Source organism: Carassius carassius, chromosome 1, assembly GCF_963082965.1.
Source record: "Carassius carassius chromosome 1, fCarCar2.1, whole genome shotgun sequence".
Lineage (NCBI taxonomy): Eukaryota > Metazoa > Chordata > Actinopteri > Cypriniformes > Cyprinidae > Carassius > Carassius carassius.
The window spans coordinates 9645527-9666661 of NC_081755.1; the positions used below are offsets into that span (position 1 = coordinate 9645527).

The 21135-nt window shown below is 47.7% G+C and overlaps 27 non-coding genes across 27 annotated transcripts; all 27 read left to right on the forward strand.

Annotated features, from left to right (window-relative positions):
• The first annotated feature begins 180 nt into the window (after positions 1-180).
• Positions 181-262, forward strand: trnal-aag (transfer RNA leucine (anticodon AAG)). The gene has a single exon. It is a non-coding gene; the product is annotated as a tRNA-Leu (tRNA).
• A 391-nt stretch (positions 263-653) lies between these two features.
• On the forward strand, positions 654-735 carry trnal-aag (transfer RNA leucine (anticodon AAG)). The gene has a single exon. It is a non-coding gene; the product is annotated as a tRNA-Leu (tRNA).
• A 396-nt stretch (positions 736-1131) lies between these two features.
• On the forward strand, positions 1132-1213 carry trnal-aag (transfer RNA leucine (anticodon AAG)). The gene has a single exon. It is a non-coding gene; the product is annotated as a tRNA-Leu (tRNA).
• A 391-nt stretch (positions 1214-1604) lies between these two features.
• trnal-aag (transfer RNA leucine (anticodon AAG)) lies at positions 1605-1685 on the forward strand. Its single transcript has one exon. It is a non-coding gene; the product is annotated as a tRNA-Leu (tRNA).
• Positions 1686-2549: 864 nt separating this feature from the next.
• On the forward strand, positions 2550-2631 carry trnal-aag (transfer RNA leucine (anticodon AAG)). The gene has a single exon. It is a non-coding gene; the product is annotated as a tRNA-Leu (tRNA).
• Positions 2632-3022: 391 nt separating this feature from the next.
• On the forward strand, positions 3023-3104 carry trnal-aag (transfer RNA leucine (anticodon AAG)). Its single transcript has one exon. It is a non-coding gene; the product is annotated as a tRNA-Leu (tRNA).
• Positions 3105-4449: 1345 nt separating this feature from the next.
• On the forward strand, positions 4450-4531 carry trnal-aag (transfer RNA leucine (anticodon AAG)). Its single transcript has one exon. It is a non-coding gene; the product is annotated as a tRNA-Leu (tRNA).
• An 874-nt stretch (positions 4532-5405) lies between these two features.
• trnal-aag (transfer RNA leucine (anticodon AAG)) lies at positions 5406-5487 on the forward strand. Its single transcript has one exon. It is a non-coding gene; the product is annotated as a tRNA-Leu (tRNA).
• Positions 5488-5878: 391 nt separating this feature from the next.
• Positions 5879-5960, forward strand: trnal-aag (transfer RNA leucine (anticodon AAG)). The gene has a single exon. It is a non-coding gene; the product is annotated as a tRNA-Leu (tRNA).
• A 394-nt stretch (positions 5961-6354) lies between these two features.
• trnal-aag (transfer RNA leucine (anticodon AAG)) lies at positions 6355-6437 on the forward strand. Its single transcript has one exon. It is a non-coding gene; the product is annotated as a tRNA-Leu (tRNA).
• Positions 6438-6828: 391 nt separating this feature from the next.
• Positions 6829-6910, forward strand: trnal-aag (transfer RNA leucine (anticodon AAG)). The gene has a single exon. It is a non-coding gene; the product is annotated as a tRNA-Leu (tRNA).
• A 396-nt stretch (positions 6911-7306) lies between these two features.
• On the forward strand, positions 7307-7388 carry trnal-aag (transfer RNA leucine (anticodon AAG)). The gene has a single exon. It is a non-coding gene; the product is annotated as a tRNA-Leu (tRNA).
• Positions 7389-7779: 391 nt separating this feature from the next.
• trnal-aag (transfer RNA leucine (anticodon AAG)) lies at positions 7780-7860 on the forward strand. Its single transcript has one exon. It is a non-coding gene; the product is annotated as a tRNA-Leu (tRNA).
• Positions 7861-8723: 863 nt separating this feature from the next.
• trnal-aag (transfer RNA leucine (anticodon AAG)) lies at positions 8724-8805 on the forward strand. The gene has a single exon. It is a non-coding gene; the product is annotated as a tRNA-Leu (tRNA).
• Positions 8806-9196: 391 nt separating this feature from the next.
• Positions 9197-9278, forward strand: trnal-aag (transfer RNA leucine (anticodon AAG)). The gene has a single exon. It is a non-coding gene; the product is annotated as a tRNA-Leu (tRNA).
• Positions 9279-9669: 391 nt separating this feature from the next.
• trnal-aag (transfer RNA leucine (anticodon AAG)) lies at positions 9670-9751 on the forward strand. The gene has a single exon. It is a non-coding gene; the product is annotated as a tRNA-Leu (tRNA).
• A 396-nt stretch (positions 9752-10147) lies between these two features.
• On the forward strand, positions 10148-10229 carry trnal-aag (transfer RNA leucine (anticodon AAG)). The gene has a single exon. It is a non-coding gene; the product is annotated as a tRNA-Leu (tRNA).
• A 2196-nt stretch (positions 10230-12425) lies between these two features.
• trnal-aag (transfer RNA leucine (anticodon AAG)) lies at positions 12426-12507 on the forward strand. The gene has a single exon. It is a non-coding gene; the product is annotated as a tRNA-Leu (tRNA).
• Positions 12508-12903: 396 nt separating this feature from the next.
• trnal-aag (transfer RNA leucine (anticodon AAG)) lies at positions 12904-12985 on the forward strand. The gene has a single exon. It is a non-coding gene; the product is annotated as a tRNA-Leu (tRNA).
• A 396-nt stretch (positions 12986-13381) lies between these two features.
• On the forward strand, positions 13382-13463 carry trnal-aag (transfer RNA leucine (anticodon AAG)). The gene has a single exon. It is a non-coding gene; the product is annotated as a tRNA-Leu (tRNA).
• Positions 13464-13854: 391 nt separating this feature from the next.
• On the forward strand, positions 13855-13936 carry trnal-aag (transfer RNA leucine (anticodon AAG)). The gene has a single exon. It is a non-coding gene; the product is annotated as a tRNA-Leu (tRNA).
• A 396-nt stretch (positions 13937-14332) lies between these two features.
• Positions 14333-14414, forward strand: trnal-aag (transfer RNA leucine (anticodon AAG)). Its single transcript has one exon. It is a non-coding gene; the product is annotated as a tRNA-Leu (tRNA).
• An 863-nt stretch (positions 14415-15277) lies between these two features.
• Positions 15278-15359, forward strand: trnal-aag (transfer RNA leucine (anticodon AAG)). Its single transcript has one exon. It is a non-coding gene; the product is annotated as a tRNA-Leu (tRNA).
• A 389-nt stretch (positions 15360-15748) lies between these two features.
• trnal-aag (transfer RNA leucine (anticodon AAG)) lies at positions 15749-15831 on the forward strand. Its single transcript has one exon. It is a non-coding gene; the product is annotated as a tRNA-Leu (tRNA).
• An 869-nt stretch (positions 15832-16700) lies between these two features.
• trnal-aag (transfer RNA leucine (anticodon AAG)) lies at positions 16701-16782 on the forward strand. Its single transcript has one exon. It is a non-coding gene; the product is annotated as a tRNA-Leu (tRNA).
• A 396-nt stretch (positions 16783-17178) lies between these two features.
• Positions 17179-17260, forward strand: trnal-aag (transfer RNA leucine (anticodon AAG)). The gene has a single exon. It is a non-coding gene; the product is annotated as a tRNA-Leu (tRNA).
• A 391-nt stretch (positions 17261-17651) lies between these two features.
• trnal-aag (transfer RNA leucine (anticodon AAG)) lies at positions 17652-17733 on the forward strand. The gene has a single exon. It is a non-coding gene; the product is annotated as a tRNA-Leu (tRNA).
• Positions 17734-21135: the final 3402 nt, after the last annotated feature.

Genomic DNA, 21135 nt, shown 5'->3' on the forward strand with positions numbered 1-21135 from the left:
TGAATAAAATAACAGTGGAAAGCAATTAGTAGGCAAAAGGATGGAAACAGCCAGATTTACTCATTGAAAAGGGCTTAGTGTGGTAGCGTTGCTTCTACTTCCGGAAGGTGGAATGTGAAAAAAGGAATGGAAAGAAACTTTTCCACCGGTCGTAGCCAGCCGGAGAGCGTAGGCACACAGGGTAGCATGGCCGAGCGGTCCAAGGTGCTGGATTAAGGCTCCAGTCTCTTCGGGGGCGTGGGTTCGAATCCCACTGCTGCCAGTACATCTTTTTGGAAGACTGCTGTGGCTGCGCAAAGTGATGCTGCATGAACGTCCAAATTCAGCCGCTTTTACATTCCTTGCTTTTTAGCCAAGTCGGTGCTGAAAGCCTGTCACGGCCTCTGCTCCTTTCTTACAGATGCACCGTGTTGAAGCAGGGACACCAATAGTTTACAATCACAGTGAAGTTACTTCAAAACAGGGAAATCACTTGAATAAAATAACAGTGGAAAGCAATTAGTAGGCAAAAGGATGGAAACAGCCAGATTTACTCATTGAAAAGGGCTTAGTGTGGTAGCGTTGCTTCTACTTCCGGAAGGTGGAAGGCGAAAAAAGGAATGGAAAGAAACTTTTCCACCGGTCGTAGCCAGCCGGAGAGTGTAGTCACACAGGGTAGCATGGCCGAGCGGTCCAAGGCGCTGGATTAAGGCTCCGGTCTCTTCGGGGGCATGGGTTCGAATCCCACTGCTGCCAGTACATCTTTTTGGAAGACTGCTGTGGCTGCGCAAAGTGATGCTTCATGAACGTCCAAATTCAGCCACTTTTACATTCCTTGCTTTCTAGCCAAGTCGGTGCTGAAAGCCTGTCACAGCCTCTGCTCCTTTTTTACAGATGCACCGTGTTGAAGCAGGGACACCAATAGTTTACAATCACAGTGAAGTTACTTCAAAACAGGAAATTCACTTGAATAAAATAAAATAACATTGGAAAGCATTTAGTAGGCAAAAGGATGGAAACAGCCAGATTTACTCATTGAAAAGGGCTTAGTGTGGTAGCGTTGCTTCTACTTCCGGAAGGTGGAAGGCGAAAAAAGTAATGGAAAGAAACTTTTCCACCAGTGGTAGCGAGCCGGAGAGCGTAGGCACACAGGGTAGCATGGCCGAGCGGTCCAAGGCGCTGGATTAAGGCTCCAGTCTCTTCGGGGGCGTGGGTTCGAATCCCACTGCTGCCAGTACATCTTTTTAGAAGACTGCTGTGGCTGCGCAAAGTGATGCTGCATGAACGTCCAAATTCAGCTGCTTTTACATTCCTTGCTATTTAGCCAAGTCGGTGCTGAAAGCCTGTCACGGCCTCTGCTCCTTTCTTACAGATGCACCGTGTTGAAGCAGGGACACCAATAGTTTACAATCACAGTGAAGTTACTTCAAAACAGGGAAATCACTTGAATAAAATAACAGTGGAAAGCAATTAGTAGGCAAAAGGATGGAAACAGCCAGATTTACTCATTGAAAAGGGCTTAGTGTGGTAGCGTTGCTTCTACTTCCGGAAGGTGGAAGGCGAAAAAAGGAATGGAAAGAAACTTTTCCACCGGTCGTAGCGAGCCGGAGAGCGTAGGCACACAGGGTAGCATGGCCGAGCGGTCCAAGGCGCTGGATTAAGGCTCCAGTCTCTTTGGGGTGTGGGTTCGAATCCCACCGCTGCCAGTACATAATTTTGGAAGACTGCTCTGGATTCGCAAAGTGATGCTGCATGAACGTCCAAATTCAGCCGCTTTTACATTCCTTGCTTTTTAGCCAAGTCGGTGCTGAAAGCCTGTCATGGCCTCTGCTCCTTTCTTACAGATGCACCGTGTTGAAGCAGGGGCACCAATAGTTTACAATCACAGTGAAGTTACTTCAAAACAGGAAAATCACTTGAATAAAATAACAGTGGAAAGCAATAAGTAGGCAAAAGGATGGAAACAGCCAGTTTTACTCATTGAAAAGGGCTTAGTGTGGTAGCGTTGCTTCTACTTCCGGAAGGTGGAAGGCGAAAAAAGGAATGGAAAGAAACTTTTCCACCGGTCGTAGCGAGCCGGAGAGCATAAGCACACAGGGTAGCATGGCCGAGCGGTCCAAGGCGCTGGATTAAGGCTACAGTCTCTTTGGGGGCGTGGGTTCGAATCCCACCGCTGCCAGTACATCTTTTTGAAAGACTGCTCTGGCTTCGCAAAGTGATGCTGCATGAACGTCCAAATTCAGCCGCTTTTACATTCCTTGCTTTTTAGCCAAGTCGGTGCTGAAAGCCTGTCATGGCCTCTGCTCCTTTCTTACAGATGCACCGTGTTGAAGCAGGGGCACCAATAGTTTACAATCACAGTGAAGTTACTTCAAAACAGGAAAATCACTTGAATAAAATAACAGTGGAAAGCAATAAGTAGGCAAAAGGATGGAAACAGCCAGTTTTACTCATTGAAAAGGGCTTAGTGTGGTAGCGTTGCTTCTACTTCCGGAAGGTGGAAGGCGAAAAAAGGAATGGAAAGAAACTTTTCCACCGGTCGTAGCGAGCCGGATAGCGTATGTACACAGGGTAGCGTGGCCGAGCGGTCCAAGGCGCTGGATTAAGGCTCCAGTCTCTTTAGGGGCGTGGGTTCGAATCCCACCACTGCCAGTTCATCTTTTGGTAGACTGCTGTGGCTGCGCAAAGTGATGCTGCATGAACGTCCAATTTCAGCCGCTTTTACATTCCTGGCTTTTTAGCCAAGTCGGTGTTGAAAGCCTGTCACGGCCTCTGCTCCTTTCTTACAGATGCACCGTGTTGAAGCAGGGACACCAATAGTTTTACAATCACAGTGAAGTTACTTCAAAACAGGAAAATCACTTGAATAAAATAACAGTGAAAAGCAATTAGTAGACAAAAGGATGGAAACAGCCAGATTTACTCATTGAAAAGGGCTTAGTGTGGTAGCGTTGCTTCTACTTCCGGAAGGTGGAAGGCGAAAAAAGGAATGGAAAGAGACTTTTCCACCGGTCGTAGCGAGCTGGAGAGTGCAGGTACACAGGGTAGCGTGGCCGAGCGGTCCAAGGCGCTGGACTAAGGCTCCAGTCTCTTCGGGTGCGTGGGATCGAATCCCACTGCTGCCAGTACACCTTTTGGAAGACTGCTGTGGCTGCGCAAAGTGATGCTGCATGAACGTCCAAATTCAGCCGCTTTTACATTCCTTGCTTTTTAGCCAAGTCGGTGCTGAAAGCCTGTCACGGCCTCTGCTCCTTTCTTACAGATGCACCGTGTTGAAGCAGGGACACCAATAGTTTACAATCACAGTGAAGTTACTTCAAAACAGGAAAATCACTTGAATAAAATAAAATAACATTGGAAAGCATTTAGTAGGCAAAAGGATGGAAACAGCCAGATTTACTCATTGAAAAGGGCTTAGTGTGGTAGCGTTGCTTCTACTTCCGGAAGGTGGAAGGCGAAAAAAGGAATGGAAAGAGACTTTTCCACCGGTCGTAGCGAGCTGGAGAGCGTAGGTACACAGGGTAGCGTGGCCGAGCGGTCCAAGGCGCTGGATTAAGGCTCCAATCTCTTCAGGGGCGTAGGTTCGAATACCACCGCTGCAGGTAGATAATTTTGGAAGACTGCTGTGGCTGCGCAAAGTGATGCTGCATGAATGTCCAAATTCAGCCGCTTTTACATTCCTTGCTTTCTAGCCAAGTCGGTGCTGAAAGCCTGTCACAGCCTCTGCTCCTTTTTTACAGATGCACCGTGTTGAAGCAGGGACACCAATAATTTACAATCACAGTGAAGTTACTTCAAAACAGGAAAATCACTTGAATAAAATAAAATAATATTGGAAAGCATTTAGTAGGCAAAAGGATGGAAACAGCCAGATTTACTCATTGAAAGGGCTTAGTGTGGTAGCGTTGCTTCTACTTCCGGAAGGTGGAAGGCGAAAAAAGTAATGAAAAGAAACTTTTCCACCAGTCGTAGCGAGCCGGAGAGCATAGGCACACAGGTTAGCATGGCCGAGCAGTCCAAGGCGCTGGATTAAGGCTCCAGTCTCTTCGGGGGCGTGGGTTCGAATCCCACTGCTGCCAGTACATCTTTTTAGAAGACTGCTGTGGCTGCGCAAAGTGATGCTGCATGAACGTCCAAATTCAGCCGCTTTTACATTCCTTGCTTTTTAGCCAAGTCGGTGCTGAAAGCCTGTCATGGCCTCTGCTCCTTTCTTACAGATGCACCGTGTTGAAGCAGGGACACCAATAGTTTACAATCACAGTGAAGTTACTTCAAAACAGGGAAATCACTTGAATAAAATAACAGTGGAAAGCAATTAGTAGGCAAATGGATGGAAACAGACAGATTTACTCATTGAAAAGGGCTTAGTGTGGTAGCGTTGCTTCTACTTCTGGAAGGTGGAAGGCGAAAAAAGGAATGGAAAGAAACTTTTCCACCGGTCGTAGCCAGCTGGAGAGTGTAGTCACACAGGGTAGCATGGCCGAGCGGTCCAAGGCGCTGGATTAAGGCTCCGGTCTCTTCGGGGGCATGGGTTCGAATCCCACTGCTGCCAGTACATCTTTTTGGAAGACTGCTGTGGCTGCGCAAAGTGATGCTGCATGAACGTCCAAATTCAGCCACTTTTACATTCCTTGCTTTTTCGCCAAGTCGGTGCTGAAAGCCTGTCATGGCCTCTGCTCCTTTCTTACAGATGCACCGTGTTGAAGCAGGGACACCAATAGTTTAAAATCACAGTGAAGTTACTTCAAAACAGGAAAATCACTTGAATACAATAAAATAACATTGGAAAGCATTTAGTAGGCAAAAGGATGGAAACAGCCAGATTTACTCATTGAAAAGGGCTTAGTGTGGTAGCGTTGCTTCTACTTCCGGAAGGTGGAAGGCGAAAAAAGGAAAGGAAAGAAACTTTTCCACCGGTCGTAGCCAGCCGGAGAGCGTAGGCATACAGGGTAGCATGGCCGAGCGGTCCAAGGTGCTGGATTAAGGCTCCAGTCTCTTCGGGGGCGTAGGTTCGAATCCCACCGCTGCAGGTAGATAATTTTGGAAGACTGCTGTGGCTGCGCAAAGTGATGCTGCATGAATGTCCAAATTCAGCCGCTTTTACATTCCTTGCTTTCTAGCCAAGTCGGTGCTGAAAGCCTGTCACAGCTTCTGCTCCTTTTTTACAGATGCACCGTGTTGAAGCAGGGACACCTATAGTTTACAATCACAGTGAAGTTACTTCAAAACAGGAAAATCACTTGAATAAAATAAAATAACATTGGAAAGCATTTAGTAGGCAAAAGGATGGAAACAGCCAGATTTACTCATTGAAAAGGGCTTAGTGTGGTAGCGTTGCTTCTACTTCTGGAAGGTGGAAGGCGAAAAAAGTAATGGAAAGAAACTTTTCCACCAGTGGTAGCGAGCCGGAGAGCGTAGGCACACAGGGTAGCGTGGCCGAGCGGTCCAAGGCACTGGATTAAGGCTCCAGTCTCTTCGGGGGCGTGGGTTCGAATCCCACTGCTGCCAGTACATCTTTTTAGAAGACTGCTGTGGCTGCGCAAAGTGATGCTGCATGAACGTCCAAATTCAGCTGCTTTTACATTCCTTGCTTTTTAGCCAAGTCGGTGCTGAAAGCCTGTCACGGCCTCTGCTCCTTTCTTACAGATGCACCGTGTTGAAGCAGGGACACCAATAGTTTACAATCACAGTGAAGTTACTTCAAAACAGGGAAATCACTTGAATAAAATAACAGTGGAAAGCAATTAGTAGGCAAAAGGATGGAAACAGCCAGATTTACTCATTGAAAAGGGCTTAGTGTGGTAGCGTTGCTTCTACTTCCGGAAGGTGGAAGGCGAAAAAAGGAATGGAAAGAGACTTTTCCACCGGTCGTAGCGAGCTGGAGAGCGCAGGTACACAGGGTAGCGTGGCCGAGCGGTCCAAGGCGCTGGACTAAGGCTCCAGTCTCTTCGGGTGCGTGGGATCGAATCCCACTGCTGCCAGTACACCATTTGGAAGACTGCTGTGGCTGCGCAAAGTGATGCTGCATGAACGTCCAAATTCAGCCGCTTTTACATTCCTTGCTTTTTAGCCAAGTCGGTGCTGAAAGCCTGTCACGGCCTCTGCTCCTTTCTTACAGATGCACCGTGTTGAAGCAGGGACACCAATAGTTTACAATCACAGTGAAGTTACTTCAAAACAGGAAAATCACTTGAATAAAATAAAATAACATTGGAAAGCATTTAGTTGGCAAAAGGATGGAAACAGCCAGATTTACTCATTGAAAAGGGCTTAGTGTGTTAGCGTTGCTTCTACTTCCGGAAGGTGGAAGGCGAAAAAAGTAATGGAAAGAAACTTTTTCACCGGTCGTAGCGAGCCGGAGAGCATAGGCACACAGGTTAGCATGGCCGAGCGGTCCAAGGTGCTGGATTAAGGCTCCAGTCTCTTCGGGGGTGTGGGTTCGAATCCCACTGTTGCCAGTACATCTTTTTGGAAGACTGCTGTGGCTGCGCAAAGTGATGCTGCATGAACGTCCAAATTCAGCCGCTTTTACATTCCTTGCTTTTTTGCCAAGTCGGTGCTGAAAGCCTGTCACAGCCTCTGCTCCTTTCTTACAGATGCAACGTGTTGAAGCAGGGACACCAATAGTTTACAATCACAGTGAAGTTACTTCAAAACAGGGAAATCACTTGAATAAAATAACAGTGGAAAGCAATTAGTAGGCAAAAGGATGGAAACAGCCAGATTTACTCATTGAAAAGAGCTTAGTGTGGTAGCGTTGCTTCTACTTCCGGAAGGTGGAAGGCAAAAAAAGGAATGGAAAGAAACTTCTCTACCGGTCGTAGTGAGCCGGAGAGCGTAGGCACACAAGGTAGCATGGCCGAGCGGTCCAAGGCGCTGGATTAAGGCTCCAGTCTCTTCGGGGGCGTGGGTTCGAATCCCACTGCTGCCAGTACATCTTTTTGGAAGACTGCTGTGGCTGCGCAAAGTGATGCTGCATGAACGTCCAAATTCAGCCGCTTTTACATTCCTTGCTTTTTAGCCAAGTCGGTGCTGAAAGCCTGTCACGGCCTCTGCTCCTTTCTTACAGATGCACCGTGTTGAAGCAGGGACACCAATAGTTTACAATCACAGTGAAGTTACTTCAAAACAGGAAAATCACTTGAATACAATAAAATAACATTGGAAAGCATTTAGTAGGCAAAAGGATGGAAACAGCCAGATTTACTCATTGAAAAGGGCTTAGTGTGGTAGCGTTGCTTCTACTTCCGGAAGGTAGAAGGCGAAAAAAGTAATGGAAAGAAACTTTTCCACCAGTGGTAGCGAGTCGGAGAGCGTAGGCAAACAGGGTAGCATGGCCGAGCGGTCCAAGGCGCTGGATTAAGTCTCCAGTCCTTTCTGGGGCGTGGGTTCGAATCCCACTGCTGCCAGTACATCTTTTTAGAAGACTGCTGTGGCTGCGCAAAGTGATGCTGCATGAACGTCCAAATTCAGCTGCTTTTACATTCCTTGCTTTTTAGCCAAGTCGGTGCTGAAAGCCTGTCACGGCCTCCGCTCCTTTCTTACAGATGCACCGTGTTGAAGCAGGGACACCAATAGTTTACAATCACAGTGAAGTTACTTCAAAACAGGGAAATCACTTGAATAAAATAACAGTGGAAAGCAATTAGTAGGCAAAAGGATGGAAACAGCCAGATTTACTCATTGAAAAGGGCTTAGTGTGGTAGCGTTGCTTCTACTTCCGGAAGGTGGAAGGCGAAAAAAGGAATGGAAAGAAACTTTTCCACCGATCGTAGCGAGCCGGAGAGCGTAGGCACACAGGGTAGCATGGCCGAGCGGTCCAAGGCGCTGGATTAAGGCTCCAGTCTCTTAGGGGTGTGGGTTCGAATCCCACCGCTGCCAGTACATAATTTTGGAAGACTGCTTTGGATTCGCAAAGTGATGCTGCATGAACGTCCAAATTCAGCCGCTTTTACATTCCTTGCTTTTTAGCCAAGTCGGTGCTGAAAGCCTGTCATGGCCTCTGCTCCTTTCTTACAGATGCACCGTGTTGAAGCAGGGGCACCAATAGTTTACAATCACAGTGAAGTTACTTCAAAACAGGAAAATCACTTGAATAAAATAACAGTGGAAAGCAATAAGTAGGCAAAAGGATGGAAACAGCCAGTTTTACTCATTGAAAAGGGCTTAGTGTGGTAGCGTTGCTTCTACTTCCGGAAGGTGGAAGGCGAAAAAAGGAATGGAAAGAAACTTTTCCACCGGTCGTAGCCAGCCGGAGAGTGTAGTCACACAGGGTAGCATGGCCGAGCGGTCCAAGGCGCTGGATTAAGGCTCCAGTCTCTTCGGGGAGTCGTTTCGAATCCCACTGCCACCAGTACATCTTTTTGGAAGACTGCTGTGGCTGCACAAAGTGATGCTGCATGAACGTCCAAATTCAGCCGCTTTTACATTCCTTGCTTTTTAGCCAAGTCGGTGCTGAAAGCCTGTCACGGCCTCTGCTCCTTTCTTACAGATGCACCGTGTTGAAGCAGGGACACCAATAGTTTACAATCACAGTGAAGTTACTTCAAAACAGGGAGATCACTTGAATAAAATAACAGTGGAAAGCAATTAGTAGGCAAAAGGATGGAAACAGCCAGATTTACTCATTGAAAAGGGCTTAGTGTGGTAGCGTTGCTTCTACTTCCGGAAGGTGGAAGGCTAAAAAAGGAATGGAAATAAACTTTTCCACCGGTGGTAGCGAGCCGGAGAGCGTAGGCACACAGGGTAGCATGGCCGAGGGGTCCAAAGCGCTGGATTAAGGCTCCAGTCTCTTCTGGGGCGTGGGTTCGAATCCCACTGCTGCCAGTACATCTTTTTAGAAGACTGCTGTGGCTGCGCAAAGTGATGCTGCATGAACGTCCAAATTCAGCCACTTTTACATTCCTTGCTTTTTAGCCAAGTCGGTGCTGAAAGCCTGTCACGGCCTCTGCTCCTTTCTTACAGATGCACCGTGTTGAAGCAGGGACACCAATAGTTTACAATCACAGTGAAGTTACTTCAAAACAGGGAAATCACTTGAATAAAATAACAGTGGAAAGCAATTAGTAGGCAAAAGGATGGAAACAGCCAGATTTACTCATTGAAAAGGGCTTAGTGTGGTAGCGTTGCTTCTACTTCCGGAAGGTGGAATGTGAAAAAAGGAATGGAAAGAAACTTTTCCACCGGTCGTAGCCAGCCGGAGAGCGTAGGCACACAGGGTAGCATGGCCGAGCGGTCCAAGGTGCTGGATTAAGGCTCCAGTCTCTTTGGGGGTGTGGGTTCGAATCCCACTGCTGCCAGTACATCTTTTTGGAAGACTGCTGTGGCTGCGCAAAGTGATGCTGCATGAACGTCCAAATTCAGCCGCTTTTACATTCCTTGCTTTTTAGCCAAGTCGGTGCTGAAAGCCTGTCACGGCCTCTGCTCCTTTCTTACAGATGCACCGTGTTGAAGCAGGGACACCAATAGTTTACAATCACAGTGAAGTTACTTCAAAACAGGGAAATCACTTGAATAAAATAACAGTGGAAAGCAATTAGTAGGCAAAAGGATGGAAACAGCCAGATTTACTCATTGAAAAGGGCTTAGTGTGGTAGCGTTGCTTCTACTTCCGGAAGGTGGAAGGCGAAAAAAGGAATGGAAAGAAACTTTTCCACCGGTCGTAGCCAGCCGGAGAGTGTAGTCACACAGGGTAGCATGGCCGAGCGGTCCAAGGCGCTGGATTAAGGCTCCGGTCTCTTCGGGGGCATGGGTTCGAATCCCACTGCTGCCAGTACATCTTTTTGGAAGACTGCTGTGGCTGCGCAAAGTGATGCTTCATGAACGTCCAAATTCAGCCACTTTTACATTCCTTGCTTTCTAGCCAAGTCGGTGCTGAAAGCCTGTCACAGCCTCTGCTCCTTTTTTACAGATGCACCGTGTTGAAGCAGGGACACCAATAGTTTACAATCACAGTGAAGTTACTTCAAAACAGGAAATTCACTTGAATAAAATAAAATAACATTGGAAAGCATTTAGTAGGCAAAAGGATGGAAACAGCCAGATTTACTCATTGAAAAGGGCTTAGTGTGGTAGCGTTGCTTCTACTTCCGGAAGGTGGAAGGCGAAAAAAGTAATGGAAAGAAACTTTTCCACCAGTGGTAGCGAGCCGGAGAGCGTAGGCACACAGGGTAGCATGGCCGAGCGGTCCAAGGCGCTGGATTAAGGCTCCAGTCTCTTCGGGGGCGTGGGTTCGAATCCCACTGCTGCCAGTACATCTTTTTAGAAGACTGCTGTGGCTGCGCAAAGTGATGCTGCATGAACGTCCAAATTCAGCTGCTTTTACATTCCTTGCTTTTTAGCCAAGTCGGTGCTGAAAGCCTGTCACGGCCTCTGCTCCTTTCTTACAGATGCACCGTGTTGAAGCAGGGACACCAATAGTTTACAATCACAGTGAAGTTACTTCAAAACAGGAAAATCACTTGAATAAAATAAAATAACATTGGAAAGCATTTAGTAGGCAAAAGGATGGAAACAGCCAGATTTACTCATTAAAAAGGGCTTAGTGTGGTAGCGTTGCTTCTACTTCCGGAAGGTGGAAGGCGAGAAATGTAATGGAAAGAAACTTTTCCACCTGTCGTAGCGAGCCGGAGAGCGTAGGCACACAGGGTAGCATGGCCGAGCGGTCCAAGGCGCTGGATTAAGGCTCCAGTCTCTTCGGGGGCGTAGGTTCGAATCCCACCGCTGCAGGTAGATAATTTTGGAAGACTGCTGTGGCTGCGCAAAGTGATGCTGCATGAATATCCAAATTCAGCCGCTTTTACATTCCTTGCTTTCTAGCCAAGTCGGTGCACAGCCTCTGCTCCTTTCTTACAGATGCACCGTGTTGAAGCAGGGACACCAAAAGTTTACAATCACAGTGAAGTTACTTCAAAACAGGAAAATCACTTGAATAAAATAAAATAACATTGGAAAGCATTTAGTAGGCAAAAGGATGGAAACAGCCAGATTTACTCATTGAAAAGGAGCCGGAGAGCGCAGGCACACAGGGTAGCATGGCCGAGCGGTCCAAGGCGCTGGATTAAGGCTCCAGTCTCTTCGGGGGCGTAGGTTCGAATCCCACCGCTGCAGGTAGATAATTTTGGAAGACTGCTGTGGCTGCGCAAAGTGATGCTGCATGAATGTCCAAATTCAACCGCTTTTACATTCCTTGCTTTCTAGCCAAGTCGGTGCTGAAAGCCTGTCACAGCCTCTGCTCCTTTCTTACAGATGCACCGTGTTGAAGCAGGGACACCAATAGTTTACAATCACAGTGAAGTTACTTCAAAACAGGAAAATCAATTGAATAAAATAACAGTGGAAAGCAATTAGTAGGCAAAAGGATGGAAACAGCCAGATTTACTCATTGAAAAGGGCTTAGTGTGGTAGCGTTGCTTCTACTTCCGGAAGGTGGAAGGCGAAAAAAGGAATGGAAAGAAACTTTTCCACCGGTCGTAGTGAGCCGGAGAGCGTAGGTACACAGGGTAGCATGGCTGAGCGGTCCAAGGCGCTGGATTAAGGCTCCAGTCTCTTCGGGGCCGTCGGTTCGAATCCCACTGCCACCAGTACATCTTTTTGGAAGACTGCTGTGGCTGCACAAAGTGATGCTGCATGAACGTCCAAATTCAGCCGCTTTTACATTCCTTGCATTTTAGCCAAGTCGGTGCTGAAAGCCTGTCACGGCCTCTGCTCCTTTCTTACAGATGCACCGTGTTGAAGCAGGGACACCAATAGTTTACAATCACAGTGAAGATACTTCAAAACAGGAAAATCACTTGAATAAAATAACAGTGGAAAGCAATTAGTAGGCAAAAGGATGGAAACAGCCAGATTTACTCATTGAAAAGGGCTTAGTGTGGTAGCGTTGCTTCTACTTCCGGAAGGTGGAAGGCGAAAAAAGGAATGGAAAGAAACTTTTCCACCGGTCGTAGCGAGCCGGAGAGCGTAGGCACACAGGGTAGCAAGGCCGAGCGGTCCAAGGCGCTGGATTAAGGCTCCAGTCTCTTCGGGGGCGTGGGTTCGAATCCCACCACTGCCAGTACATCTTTTTAGAAGACTGCTGTGGCCGCGCAAAGTGATGCTGCATGAACGTCCAAATTCAGCCGCTTTTACATTCCTTGCTTTTTAGCCAAGTCGGTGCTGAAAGCCTGTCACGGCCTCTGCTCCTTTCTTACAGATGCACCGTGTTGAAGCAGGGACACCAATAGTTTACAATCACAGTGAAGTTACTTCAAAACAGGGAAATCACTTGAATAAAATAACAGTGGAAAGCAATTAGTAGGCAAAAGGATGGAAACAGCCAGATTTACTCATTGAAAAGGGCTTAGTGTGGTAGCGTTGCTTCTACTTCCGGAAGGTGGAAGGCGAAAAAAGGAATGGAAAGAAACTTTTCCACCGGTCGTAGCCAGCCGGAGAGCATAGGCACACAGGGTAGCATGGCCGAGCGGTCCAAGGTGCTGGATTAAGGCTCCAGTCTCTTCGGGGGCGTGGGTTCGAATCCCACCGCTGCCAGTACATCTTTTTGGAAGACTGCTCTGGCTTCGCAAAGTGATGCTGAATGAACGTCTAAATTCAGCCGCTTTCACATTCCTTGCTTTTTAGCCAAGTCGGTGCTGAAAGCCTGTCACGGCCTCTGCTCCTTTCTTACAGATGCACCGTGTTGAAGCAGGGACACCAATAGTTTACAATCACAGTGAAGTTACTTCAAAACAGAAAAAACACTTGAATAAAATAAAATAACATTGGAAAGCATTTAGTAGGCAAAAGGATGGAAACAGCCAGATTTACTCATTGAAAAGGGCTTAGTGTGGTAGCGTTGCTTCTACTTCCGGAAGGTGGAAGGCGAACAAAAGAATGGAAAGAAACTTTTCCACCGGTCGTAGCATGCCTGAGAGCGTAGGCACACAGGGTAGCATGGCTGAGCGGTCCAAAGCTCTGGATTAAGGCTCCAGTCTCTTCGGGGGCGTGTGTTCGAATCCCACTGCTGCCAGTACATCTTTTTGGAAGACTGCTGTGGCTGCGCAAAGTGATGCTGCATGAACGTCCAAATTCAGCCGCTTTTACATTCCTTGCTTTTTAGCCAAGTCGGTGCTGAAAGCCTGTCACGGCCTCTGCTCCTTTCTTACAGATGCACCGTGTTGAAGCAGGGACGCCAATAGATTACAATCACAGTGAAGTTACTTCAAAACAGGAAAATCACTTGAATAAAATAAAATAACATTGGAAAGCATTTAGTAGGCAAAAGGATGGAAACAGCCAGTTTTACTCATTGAAAAGGGCTTAGTGTGGTAGCGTTGCCTCTATTTCCGGAAGGTGGAAGGCGAAAAAAGGAATGGAAAGAAACTTTTCCACCGGTCGTAACAAGCCGGAGAGCGTAGACATACAGGGTAGCATGGCCGAGCGGTCCAAGGCGCTGGATTAAGGCTCCACTCTCTTCGGGGGTGTGGGTTCGAATCCCACTGCTGCCAGTACATCTTTTTGGAAGACTGCTGTGGCAGCGCAAAGTGATGCTGCATGAACGTCCAAATTCAGCCGCTTTTACATTCCTTGCTTTTTAGCCAAGTCGGTGCTGAAAGCCTGTCACGGCCTCTGCTCCTTTCTTACAGATGCACCGTGTTGAAGCAGGGACACCAATAGTTTACAATCACAGTGAAGTTACTTCAAAACAGGAAAATCACTTGAATAAAATAACAGTGGAAAGCAATTAGTAGGCAAAAGGATGGAAACAGCCAGATTTACTCATTGAAAAGGGCTTAGTGTGGTAGCGTTGCTTCTACTTCCGGAAGGTGGAAGGCGAACAAAAGAATGGAAAGAAACTTTTCCAACGGTCGTAGCATGCCTGAGAGCGTAGGCACACAGGGTAGCATGGCTGAGCGGTCCAAAGCTCTGGATTAAGGCTCCAGTCTCTTCGGGGGCGTGTGTTCGAATCCCACTGCTGCCAGTACATCTTTTTGGAAGACTGCTGTGGCTGCGCAAAGTGATGCTGCATGAACGTCCAAATTCAGCCGCTTTTACATTCCTTGCTTTTTAGCCAAGTCGGTGCTGAAAGCCTGTCACGGCCTCTGCTCCTTTCTTACAGATGCACCGTGTTGAAGCAGGGACACCAATAGATTACAATCACAGTGAAGTTACTTCAAAACAGGAAAATCACTTGAATAAAATAAAATAACATTGGAAAGCATTTAGTAGGCAAAAGGATGGAAACAGCCAGTTTTACTCATTGAAAAGGGCTTAGTGTGGTAGCGTTGCCTCTATTTCCGGAAGGTGGAAGGCGAAAAAAGGAATGGAAAGAAACTTTTCCACCGGTCGTAACAAGCCGGAGAGCGTAGACATACAGGGTAGCATGGCCGAGCGGTCCAAGGCGCTGGATTAAGGCTCCACTCTCTTCGGGGGTGTGGGTTCGAATCCCACTGCTGCCAGTACATCTTTTTGGAAGACTGCTGTGGCAGCGCAAAGTGATGCTGCATGAACGTCCAAATTCAGCCGCTTTTACATTCCTTGCTTTTTAGCCAAGTCGGTGCTGAAAGCCTGTCACGGCCTCTGCTCCTTTCTTACAGATGCACCGTGTTGAAGCAGGGACACCAATAGTTTACAATCACAGTGAAGTTACTTCAAAACAGGAAAATCACTTGAATAAAAAACAGTGGAAAGCAATTAGTAGGCAAAAGGATGGAAACAGCCAGATTTACTCATTGAAAAGGGCTTAGTGTGGTAGCGTTGCTTCTACTTCCGGAAGGTAGAAGGCGAAAAAAGGAATGGAAAGAAACTTTTCCACCGGTCGTAGCGAGCCGGAGAGCATAAGCACACAGGGTAGCGTGGCTGAGCGGTCCAAGGCGCTGGATTAAGGCTCCATTCTCTTCGCGGGCGTGGGTTCGAATCCCACCGCTGCCAGTACATCTTTTGGAAGACTGCTGTGGCTGCGCAAAGTGATGCTGCATGAACATCCAAATTCAGCCGCTTTTACATTCCTTGCTTTTTAGCCAAGTCGGTGCTGAAAGCCTGTCACAGCCTCTGCTCCTTTCTTACAGATGCACCGTGTTGAAGCAGGGACACCAATAGTTTACAATCACAGTGAAGTTACTTCAAAACAGGGAAATCACTTGAATAAAATAACAGTGGAAAGCAATTAGTAGGCAAAAGGATGAAAACAGCCAGATTTACTCATTGAAAAGGGCTTAGTGTGGTAGCGTTGCTTCTACTTCCGGAAGGTGGAAGGCGAAAAAAAGGAATGGAAAGAAACTTTTCCACCGGTCGTAGTGAGCCGGAAAGCATAGGTACACAGGGTAGCGTGGCCGAGCGGTCCAAGGCGCTGGGTTAAGGCTCCAGTCTCTACGGGGGCGTGGGTTCGAATCCCACCGCTGCCAGTACATCTTTTGGAAGACTGCTGTGGCTGCGCAAAGTGATGCTGCATGAACGTCCAAATTCAGCCGCTTTTACATTTCTTGCTTTTTTGCCAAGTCGGTGCTGAAAGCCTGTCACGGCCTCTGCTCCTTTCTTACAGATGCAACCTGTTGAAGCAGGGACACCAATAGTTTACAATCACAGTGAAGTTACTTCAAAACAGGAAAATCACTTGAATAAAATAACATTGGAAAGCATTTAGTAGGCAAAAGGATGGAAACAGCCAGATTTACTCATTGAAAAGGGCTTAGTGTGTTAGCGTTGCTTCTACTTCCGGAAGGTGGAAGGCGAAAAAAGTAATGGAAAGAAACTTTTTCACCGGTCGTAGCGAGCCGGAGAGCATAGGCACACAGGTTAGCATGGCCGAGCGGTCCAAGGTGCTGGATTAAGGCTCCAGTCTCTTCGGGGGCGTGGGTTCGAATCCCACTGTTGCCAGTACATCTTTTTGGAAGACTGCAGTGGTTGCGCAAAGTGATGCTGCATGAACGTCCAAATTCAGCCGCTTTTACATTCCTTGCTTTTTAGCCAAGTCGGTGCTGAAAGCCTGTCATGGCCTCTGCTCCTTTCTTACAGATGCACCGTGTTGAAGCAGGGACACCAATAGTTTACAATCACAGTGAAGTTACTTCAAAACAGGAAAATCACTTGATTAAAATAAAATAACATTGGAAAGCATTTAGTAGGCAAAAGGATGGAAACAGCCAGGTTTACTCATTGAAAAGGGCTTACTGTGGTAGCGTTGCTTCTACTTCTGGAAGGTGGAAGGCCAAAAAAGGAATGGAAAGAAACTTTTCCACCGGTCGTAGCCAGCCGGAGAGCGCAGGCACACAGGGTAGCATGGCCGAGCGGTCCAAGGCGCTGGATTAAGGCTCCAGTCTCTTCAGGGGCGTAGGTTCGAATCCCACCGCTGCAGGTAGATAGTTTTGGAAGACTGCTGTGGCTGCGCAAAGTGATGCTGCATGAATGTCCAAATTCAGCCGCTTTTACATTCCTTGCTTTCTAGCCAAGTCGGTGCTGAAAGCCTGTCACGGGCTCTGCTCCTTTCTTACAGATGCACCGTGTTGAAGCAGGGACACCAATAGTTTACAATCACAGTGAAGTTACTTCAAAACAGGGAAATCACTTGAATAAAATAACAGTGGAAAGCAATTAGTAGGCAAAAGGATTGAAACAGCCAGATTTACTCATTGAAAAGGGCTTAGTGTGGTAGCGTTGCTTCTACTTCCGGAAGGTGGAAGGTGAAAAAAGGAATGGAAAGAAACTTTTCCACCGGTCGTAGCCAGCCAGAGAGCGTAGGCACACAGGGTAGCATGGCCGAGTGGTCCAAGGCGCTGGATTAAGGCTCCAGTCTCTTCGGGGGCGTGGGTTCGAATCCCACTGCTGCCAGTACATCTTCTTGGAAGACTGCTGTGGCTGCGCAAAGTGATGCTGCATGAACGTCCAAATTCAGCTGCTTTTACAATCCTTGCTTTTTAGCCAAGTCGGTGCTGAAAGCCTGTCACGGCCTCTGCTCCCTTCTTACAGATGCACCGTGTTGAAGCAGGGACGCCAATAGTTTACAATCACAGTGAAGTTACTTCAAAACAGGAAAATCACTTGAATAAAATAAAATAACATTGGAAAGCATTTAGTAGGCAAAAGGATGGAAACAGCCAGTTTTACTCATTGAAAAGGGCTTAGTGTGGTAGCGTTGCCTCTATTTCCGGAAGGTGGAAGGCGAAAAAAGGAATGGAAAGAAACTTTTCCACCGGTCGTAACGAGACGGAGAGCGTAGGCATACAGGGCAGCATGGCCGAGCGGTCCAAGGCGCTGGATTAAGGCTCCACTCTCTTCGGGGCCGTGGGTTCGAATCCCACCGCTGCCAGTACATCTTTTTGGAAGACTGCTCTGGCTTCGCAAAGTGATGCTGCATGAACGTCCAAATTCAGCCGCTTTCACATTCCTTGCTTTTTAGCCAAGTCGGTGCTGAAAGCCTGTCACGGCCTCTGCTCCTTTCTTAAAGATGCACGGTGTTGAAGCAGGGACACCAATAGTTTACAATCACAGTGAAGTTACTTCAAAACAGGAAAATCACTTGAATAAAATAACATTGGAAAGCATTTAGTAGGCAAAAGGATGGAAACAGCCAGATTTACTCATTGAAAAGGGCTTAGTGTGGTAGCGTTGCTTCTACTTCCGGAAGGTGGAAGGCGAAAAAAGGAATGGAAAGAAACTTTTCCACCGGTCGTAGCGAGCCGGAGAGCGTAGGCACACAGGGTAGCATGGCCAAGCGATCCAAGGCGCTGGATTAAGGCTCCAGTCTCTTTGGGGGCGTGGGTTCGAATCCCACTGCTGCCAGTACATCTTTTTGGAAGACTGCTGTGGCTGCGCAAAGTGATGCTGCATGAACTTCCAAATTCAGCCGCTTTTACATTCCTTGCTTTTTAGCCAAGTCGGTGCTGAATGCCTGTCACGGCCTCTGCTCCTTTCTTACAGATGCACCGTGTTGAAGCAGGGACACCAATAGTTTACAATCACAGTGAAGTTACTTCAAAACAGGAAAATCACTTGAATACAATAAAATAACATTGGAAAGCATTTAGTAGGCAAAAGGATGGAAACAGCCAGATTTACTCATTGAAAAGGGCTTAGTGTGGTAGCGTTGCTTCTACTTCCGGAAGGTGGAAGGCCAAAAAAGGAATGGAAAGAAACTTTTCCACCGGTCGTAGCGAGCCGGAGAGCGTAGGCACACAGGGTAGCATGGCCGAGCAGTCCAAGGCGCTGGATTAAGGCTCCAGTCTCTTCGGGGAGTCGTTTCGAATCCCACTGCCACCAGTACATCTTTTTGGAAGACTGCTGTGGCTGCACAAAGTGATGCTGCATGAGCACAAAGTGATACCACACTAAGAGATTTCTCTGAGTGGCGCCGATACAGGATGGCTGCCTCCGTGACGTGCTCTGCAGTTGTTTTTGTGTTTTTGTTAGTTTGTCCTGTCTTTAGTTATATTCCTGCAATCAGTTTCACCAGGGACGAATTGCTGGATATTCGGCAACACACATCTCCCGATATTTCACCGGTTTTCGACTATTCTGATGTTTTGCTGGACATTCTTGTCGGCGGAGCGGCTGCCCTGATCACACGCTTCAAGAGGACGCGCAGACGGGGAAAGCGAGCGGGAGCGCTCGTGAGACTCAGAAAACGCGGATTTCGAACGCCGTTGCCTAGCATCCATCTGGCAAATCTCCGCTCTCTACCCAACAAAACGGACGAACTGCTTCTGCTCTCTCGGACAAATAAAGATTTCTCCCACTCTGCTGCTCTGTGTTTCACGGAAACTTGGCTGAATGACACCATACCGGACAGCGTGCTCCATCTGCCGGGCTTTCAGCTGTTTAGAGCGGATCGCGACGCAGAATCAACGGGGAAATTGCGCGGCGGCGGGACATGCTTTTACATCAATGAACGGTGGTGTACAGATGTAACTGTGTTAAAGAAGACGTGCTGCTCAAATCTCGAAACGCTCTTCATTAACTGCAAGCCGTTCTATTCGCCGCGGGAGTTTCATTCGTTCATTCTGGTGAGTGTTTACATCCCTCCTCAAGCGCACGTGAGCTCAGCTTTACAGAAACTCGCTGAGCAGATCACAGAGACAGAACAACAACACCCAGACTCTGTTTTAATCATTCTTGGGGACTTTAATAAAGCCAATCTCTCCCGTGAACTGCCAAAATACAGACAGCATGTTACTTGTCCCACAAGAGACAGTAATATATTGGATCACTGTTACACAACAATAAAGGATGCATTTCACTCTGTTCCACGAGCAGCTTTGGGACATTCTGATCACCTTCTGGTTCATCTTATACCGACCTACAGGCAGAAACTAAAATCAGCTAAACCTGTATTAAGGACTGTAAAAAGATGGACTAATGAAGCAGAGCAGGATTTACAATCTTGTTTTGACCTCACTGATTGGGGTGTTTTTGAAGCTGCTGCCACTGATCTGGACGAACTCACAGAGACCGTAACATCATATATCAGTTTCTGTGAGGATATGTGTATTCCTACCAAGACTCAACTAAATTACAACAATGACAAACCGTGGTTCACTGCAAAACTCAGACAGCTCCGTCAGGCCAAAGAAGATGCTTACGTGAAGGGGGACAATGTCTTGTATAAACAGGCTAAATACACACTGGAAAAGGAGATCAAAGTGGCAAAGAGGAATTATTCTGAAAAAATAAGGACTCAGTTCACTTCGAACGACTCCGCATCAGTGTGGAAAAGCCTAAAGAAGATCACCAATTACAAGACACCACCCCCCAGCACTGTGGAAAATCAACGACTGGCAGACGATCTGAACGAGTTTTACTGCAGGTTTGAAAGAACACCCATCACCTGCCCTGAACACCTCACCACACAACCGTTCACACCAATAACAACTCCTGCAACCAACCCTGAATGCCTCTCCAAACAAACGTTCACACCATTCACAGCTCCTGCAACCAACCCTGAATGCCTCTCCACACAACCGTTCACACCATTAACAGCTCCTGCAACCCATCCTGATCACCTCTCCAATCAACCGCTCTCACCATTCACAACTCCTGCAACCAACCCTGAATGCCTCTCCAAACAACTGTTCACACCACTCACAACTCCTGCAACCCACCCTGAACACCTCTCCAATCAAGCGCTCTCACCATTCACACCTCCTGCATCCCCCCTTTCCCCCACACCTGCAATACAGATCAGCGAGGATGCGGTGCGCCAGGTCTTCAGGAAGCAGAAAAGGAAAAAAGCACCAGGCCCAGATTGTGTTACACCAGCCTGTCTGAAATCCTGTGCTGACCAGCTGGCCCCCATCTTCACAAAGATCTTCAACAGATCGCTGGAGCTGTGCGAAGTCCCTTCATGCTTCAAACGCTCCACCATCATCCCCATCCCAAAGAAATCCAAAATTACAGGACTAAATGACTACAGGCCTGTGGCTCTAACGTCTGTAGTCATGAAGTCATTTGAAAAACTGGTGCTGGCCCACCTGAAGGACATCACTGGACCCTTGCTGGATCCTCTTCAGTTTGCCTACAGAGCAAACAGGTCTGTGGACGATGCAGTAAACATCGGACTGCATTATGTTCTGCAACACCTAGACAGACCGGGGACCTATGTGAGGATCCTGTTTGTGGACTTCAGCTCTGCCTTCAACATGATCATCCCAAACCTCCTCCTGCCCAAACTAACTCAGCTCTCCGTGCCCACCTCCGTCTGTCAGTGGATCAACAGCTTCCTGACAGACAGGCAGCAGCTAGTGAGGCTGGGAAAATACACATCCAGCACCCGTACAATCAGCACCGGAGCTCCCCAGGGCTGTGTTCTCTCCCCACTGCTCTTCTCCCTGTACACTAATGACTGCACATCTAAGGACCCCTCTGTCAAGCTCCTGAAGTTTGCAGATGACACCACACTCATCGGCCTCATTCAGGACGGTGACGAGTCTGCTTACAGACAGGAGGTTAAAGAGCTGGCTGTCTGGTGCAGTCTCAACAACCTGGAGCTTAACACGCTCAAAACAGTGGAGATGATCGTGGACTTCAGGAGAAACCCCCCTGCACTCCCCCCACTCACCATCATGAACAGCACTGTGACTGCAGTGGAGTCATTCAGGTTCCTGGGCACCACTATCTCTCAGGACCTGAAGTGGGACATTCACATTGACTCCATTGTGAAAAAGGCCCAGCAGAGGTTGTACTTCCTTC